General features: G+C 47.0%; 3 pseudogenes; 2 read left to right on the forward strand and 1 right to left on the reverse strand.

Moving 5' to 3' along the window:
* The first annotated feature begins 2539 nt into the window (after nt 1-2539).
* On the forward strand, nt 2540-2959 carry LOC145403920 (histone H2A-like; annotated as a pseudogene).
* A 1872-nt stretch (nt 2960-4831) lies between these two features.
* LOC145405258 (histone H4-like) lies at nt 4832-5144 on the reverse strand (annotated as a pseudogene).
* A 422-nt stretch (nt 5145-5566) lies between these two features.
* Nucleotides 5567-5977, forward strand: LOC145405268 (histone H3-like; annotated as a pseudogene).
* The last annotated feature ends 712 nt before the right edge of the window (nt 5978-6689 follow it).

The raw sequence follows: 6689 nt of genomic DNA on the forward strand, positions 1-6689 counted from the left end.
TGGAGGACACACACACACACACACACACACACACACACACACACACACACACGCACACAGACGAATGAACTATACTTATATACTTACATACATGCATTCATTCATTCATCCTTTTTTCAATCATTCATTTACTTGTTTTGGGCGGGTGGGTGGGGGGGGGGGAAGGGAACTTACCTATTCGTGTATTTCTTTTGTTGATCTGTTGTTCACGTCGCAGTTTTTGTTGTCGTTATTTGCCTGTTTCGTTTACTTCCTGACCGATTCAGTCACGCCCTCATTCCCGCTGCGTATTAGGAGATGCTCTGTACCCGTCATGAAGGTTTGACAGTGGCCACGAACGCACGGTAAATTCTTCAGTGAATATACTGAGAAAAAAAAAAAAAAAAAAAAAAAGGGAACCTGAACCCATCGATTTTTAACTGCAGTTGTGCGTGTGTATGTATGTATGTATGTATGTTGTATGTTTATACTGTACGTATGTGTATGTGTGTGTCTTTGTGAGCATGTATGTCTGTGTGTACGGACGTATGAGGGCTTGTGTGTATGTGAGCATGACTTAGTGTGTACGTACATGTGTAGGTCACTGCGTACATAGTATAAATGTATTTGTGCACATGTGTTGTTGTATGTACCTACATTTTATAGGCTGACATGAATAGGCATGATACGATGTCATGCATGTATTTACTGTACGCCTGTTGAGTGGGTTGGTTGGTACAGGCGGCCTAAGAAGTGCCGGCGGAGTATCCATAAGTTTTCGGTCAGCGATAGTGTCCCTACTCTTCCTTATATCTGTACGGGGTGAAGCCTAATACGTAAAATTGTTACAAGAAACAACAAATCCATGACCAGTTATCTGTATATTTCAAAAGTATTGTAGGAAGCAGTTGGTTCGTTACGATAATAGGAATTCCTAAACGGAACTGAGTGATATTTCACAACTGTCGCTCAGGCAGAGTCGGGAATAAATATGTTGTGGAGTTCAAATCTAGCATGGTAACAGACAGTGACGTTTGGGTAGCGTAAGACTGAACGAAAGGGAGCTTCAATAAACATTGGATATGAATAAATATTATGTAGAAAATAATTTCCGTTACAATACTAGGGAATAATTTAAAGTCATTTATTTCCGTTTCCAATGTCTCGGTGGACGACGACAGAAAGCGGGAAGGAGGCGTAAGCCGGTAAGCTATTTTAAATGTTTCGGTCAACACGCACGAAAGGAGATAACATTCACTCAAGGACATGCAGTTATTACACTGCCTTTGGCCAGTTTCCCACGAAGAAAAATCTCAGGATTATTTCATATAAGACAGGGGGCTATCAAAAAAAAAAAAAAAGGGACTGGGAGTTTTAGGCGTACCGGCCACCGCGCGCGAAGTTAATACATTTCACATTCATTCAAATCGGGAAAGATAACTAAGTGTTACCATCTAATTTATCACTGCCTCCTGTTATTCATTTTACATCATTATTTGTACGATATAATATATACGATTATTTGGCATGACGTGATGAAGGCATTGAATGTTTACCTCTTATTCACTGTTTTCCTAGAACGCATGGCAGTGGTGAGTGACCGAAGCAATCTGACACTGTGCCGTCACTTCTTGGGGCGACGGTACGTTGTTGTTGGTTGTTCAGATGAATAAGAAGGCCCGCACGCCCCTATTTACTCTTTTATTTTGACTCTATTGTTTTAACCCCCAACCCTAGTTCAAAACATTTCGATTGTGCCTACGTACCCATCCCAAACCACCGTTGCCGAAAAGAAAGAGAGAGAGAGAGAGAGAGAGAGAAAGCTGATAAACCAGAGTTCCTGAGTGGAAAATTGGTAAGTCTGTCTTTCCCCTTTTTATCGAAAATCTTGTGGCTCCGATTGGAGCCGGAAATGTTGAAATGGCCAAGAGTGTAACCTCTCTACTTTGAGGAGGTGTACTTGGTGACAGCCTTGGTGCCTTCAGACACGGCGTGCTTGGCCAGCTCGCCAGGGAGGAGCAGCCTGACGGCCGTCTGGATCTCCCGGCTGGTGATGGTTGAACGCTTGTTGTAGTGTGCCAGGCGTGAAGCCTCTGCAGCAATGCGCTCGAAGATGTCATTCACGAAAGAGTTCATGATAGACATCGCCTTGGAGGAAACACCGGTGTCAGGGTGGACCTGCTTGAGCACTTTGTAGATGTAGATGCTGTAGCTCTCCTTCCTCCTACGCTTCTTCTTCTTGTCTCCCTTGGCAATGGCCTTCTGGGCCTTGCCGGCCTTCTTAGCGGCCTTTCCGGAGGTCTTGGGTGGCATGGCGGCGCCGAGTCAGACGGTATGTGCACGGTGCGGGAGCGAGCGAGAGACTGAGTCGACATGGGGGCCGCGCTTGCTGAAATCCTTATATGTGATTTCTGCCCGATCGCAGCCCGGCTTCTGCCTCCTTCCCATTCGCGGGTGGGATGGGGTCGGATCGGGAAGACGGGTATTTAAGGGAAGGTCGCGCGGGCCGGGGACGCATTAGTCTTCTCCCTGAAGGTCCTACTACTCCAGCAGCAGCAGCATGTCCGGACGTGGCAAGGGAGGCAAGGTGAAGGGAAAGTCCAAGTCCCGATCTAGCAGGGGCTGGGCTCCAGTTCCCCGTCGGCAGGATCCACCGTCTCCTTCGTAAAGGCAATTACGCCGAGCGTGTGGGTGCTGGTGCTCCCGTCTACTTGGCTGCAGTCATGGAGTACCTAGCAGCTGAAGTGCTTGAGCTGGCTGGCAACGCAGCCCGTGACAACAAGAAGACTCGTATCATTCCCCGTCACCTGCAGTTGGCTATCCGCAATGATGAGGAGCTCAACAAGCTCCTCTCTGGCGTCACCATCGCCCAGGAGGTGTCCTGCCTAACATCCAGGCTGTGCTGCTCCCCAGAAGACGGAGAAGAAGTAAACGCTTCCAAGAAATCCTTCTTCTTCTTCACCTCCATCGGCTCCTTTAGGAGCCACATTCATTCTTGAGAGAGAATAGACTTTGGCATTGCCCAACAGCATCATCATCATCTTTGGGTATGGATGAATGTGTTGGTATACTGTATGTTTGTGTATGTGCCTATAACGTGGTATGTGTTGAATGCTGGCATGTGTCTGTGGCTATATTTACGTTCGGTTGCATGTAAGAAGCTACTGACATCAGTGAAGGTGGAGTAATAATAATAATAATAATAATAATATTATTATTCCCACTACTACATAGAGTCTTGTCCCGTTCCCAACTGCACCTGCATAATACTGTCCTGTATAATTATGCCTCCTAACTGCCTGGCCGGGTGGATGAATGAAAACATAGGTGATGATGATGATGATGATGGCTATTCTCCCACCATCGAAGGAATGGACAAAGTCGTTCAGTGGCAGAGGATATGGTGATGTATACAACAGTATATATATATATATATATATATATATATATATATATATATATATATATTATATATATATATATATTAGTCGTGTGGTGACGACCATTGTGGATTTAACACCCCCAAATAAGAGCAATAATGAAGAAAATACTTATCATTCATTTCTCTCGTCATTATGAGTAGTATTGCAACAACTAGTTACTACACAATCAAAAACCACCACTACCACCACCATCTATTCATCCATCCATCCATTCATTCATTCATCATCATCATCATCATCATCATCATCATCATCATCATCATCATCATCATCATCATCATCATCATCATCATCATCATCATCATCATCATCATCATCATCATCATCATCATCATCATCATCATCAAAGATTAATAATCAGCAGCACCACCACCACCACCCATCGAACTGGGAGCTCCGGTGAACGCCTGATTAGTGAAACTGTTGGGAGGCGAGTGTCAGCCACCTTGTCAGCCACCTCTTCTATATAATGCACTAGCGGTCGTGCAAGTACCAATCGGATCCATTTAAATTTGATTTCAGGCCTCAGCGGTTGATGCAATGCTTGTACGATGGGTGATTGGTGGGTTTTGGTACTTAGAGAAAACGGCCGTGACAGCGACAAATTCAAGGGATAACTTGTTCATATGCAGACATTCTGTCTGTCTAACACTTAGGCATTCATATCATGCACCGTTTGTGGTGCCTCACCGACGTGACTGACTGTGTCTTCTTTACTCTAGGTGCATCCTTCAAGTGTGCTGCTGCTGCTCGTGCATATGAAGGCAGAAATACCTTGGATTAGTGGGATTTGCCTTCACGATTTACGGAGGCGACTCCCGGAGCACAGCAGAGGAGATGCTCTCGCAACAGGATGGAAATTGCCCTGATAGGTATGGAGAAAGCTTTCCTGAAATGGGGGTGGGGGGGGGAGTAGACCAGAGGAACAGAGAAAGCAATGGCCCAGCAAAATAAGTGATAATGTATATGTATGCAGACGTCCATTTAAATTAGAAGATGTAGTAGCCAAATTGACAGTTGCCTAATCCCCCCCCCACCTTTTTTTTTTTTTTTTTTTTTAACTGCCAGACAGAGAGAGAGAGAGAGAGAGAGAGAGAGAGGTTTGGTATGGTTCAGTTAGGTTATGGTTGGTTTGGTTTGGTTATGTTAGGTGTGGTAAGAGTTGGTCGGGTTGCATTACATGTTTTCATATCTGTTACATTAAAAGAAAGAGAGAGAGAGAGAGAGAGAGAGAAAATGGTGCTACCTAACCTGCTCAACGTCTGCATTTACTTATACTACTATGCCTTCATTCATTCTCTTTCACAGAAATTAGGTGTGGACCTCTAAAGAGGTCCGGGGGTTGCTGTTTATTGTGTGCTTTGCCGTGGCCAGGTGGAATAGTGCCATGCAGTTATGCACGCAGCCTCTTAGCCGCCGAAGCCGTAAAGGGTGCGCCCTTGCCTCTTCAGGGCGTACACCACGTCCATCGCGGTCACGGTCTTACGCTTGGCGTGCTCAGTGTAGGTGACAGCATCGCGAATCACGTTCTCGAGGAACACCTTGAGAACACCGCGGGTCTCCTCGTAGATCAGGCCCGAGATACGCTTCACGCCGCCACGACGAGCCAGACGACGGATGGCAGGCTTGGTGATGCCCTGGATGTTGTCACGAAGCACCTTGCGGTGTCGCTTGGCGCCTCCCTTGCCCCAGACCCTTGCCGCCTTTGCCTCGACCAGTCATAGTGTCTACAGCTGCTGCTACTGCTCCTCCAGACCCAGTAGTAGTGAGTGTCCACTCCGCTCCCAGCACCAACAATGATGACGACCCCGCTCGACGACCACCCTTATATAACGCAGTGACGGTCGTGAAAGTACGAACCTTATCCACCTAACCTCGATTTCAGGCCCAGGCCCAACCCCAGCTCCCAGGAGGCCAATCCTAGAGAGGCGTCGTAGCCAGGTCACGCCACAGGGCATGCCAAATTTTGCAAGCAAACCAGGAATGGCATCGAGAAAGCATGAACAGTAAATCACCGCCATGTACATCACACCCCGACCACTCACACGCCGCCAGTCCGGAGGCAGGCCACATAAAAAGCCGCTGCCAGGCGCGGCGCGCCAACACTCTCGCTCGTCTCACAGCTCCCTCCTCAGTCGCGCGCCATGGCTCGTACCAAGCAGACTGCACGTAAGTCCACTGGAGGCAAGGCCCCTCGCAAGCAGCTGGCCACCAAAGCCGCTCGCAAGTCCGCCCCTGCCACCGGCGGCGTCAAGAAACCCACCGTTACAGGCCTGGCACTGTGGCCCTGCGTGAGATCCGTCGCTACCAGAAGAGCACTGAGCTGCTTATAAGGAAGCTGCCATTCCAGCGTCTTGTCCGTGAGATCGCCCAGGACTTCAAGACTGACCTGCGCTTCCAGTCCTCTGCCGTCCTGGCTCTGCAGGAAGGCGTCTGAGGCCTATTTGGTCGGTCTCTTTGAGGACACCAACCTGTGTGCCATCCACGCCAAGCGTGTAACAATCATGCCTAAGGACATCCAGCTGGCCCGCCGCATCCGTGGCGAGCGCGCCTAAGGCGAGAGGCCCCCACCTCCATCGAAAGAAATCTCGGCCCTTTTCAGGGCCAAAACCCTTCTTCAAAGAGAGATGATGACAGACCCTCCCTCAGTTTAGGTTTGCATGTATCAGCTCTTGCTTTTCCGCAGCGAAGCATGCTCACACACGATTGAACTCCATTACTTACATACATGCATTCATTTTTTTTCTTTCGTTATTTTATTTATTTATTTATTTTATTTTTTAAACATTTACACTTTCTTTTTTTTTTTTGGGGGGGGGTGGGGGGAAAACTTGCCTGTTCGTTTATTTCTTTGATTGATCTGTTGTTCACGTCGCATTTTTTGTTGTCGTTATTTTCCAGTTTCGTTTACTTACTCAGCGACTCACTCACGCCCTCATAAAGGTACCCAGGTTTGCACAACGAGAAAGGCATTCCCGCTGCATATTAGCAGATGCTCTCTATCCGTCATGAACGCAAGATGAATCCTTCAGTTACTATGCTGGGGGGGAAAAAAAAAAAAAAAAAAAAAAAAAAAAAAAAAAAAAAAAGTGAACCTGAACCCATCGATTTTCACCTGCAGTTGTGCGTGTGTATGTATATTTATACTGTACGTATGTATTTGTGTGTCTTTGTGAGCATGTATGTCTGTGTGTACGGGCGTAAGAGGAGACACACACACACACACACACACACTTACGGACGAATGAACTGTACTTATATACTTAC

The sequence above is a fragment of the Coenobita brevimanus genome, chromosome 7 (genome assembly GCF_032717465.1).
Source record: "Coenobita brevimanus isolate Jiangsu-jjx chromosome 7, ASM3271746v2, whole genome shotgun sequence".
Taxonomy (NCBI): Eukaryota; Metazoa; Arthropoda; class Malacostraca; order Decapoda; family Coenobitidae; genus Coenobita; species Coenobita brevimanus.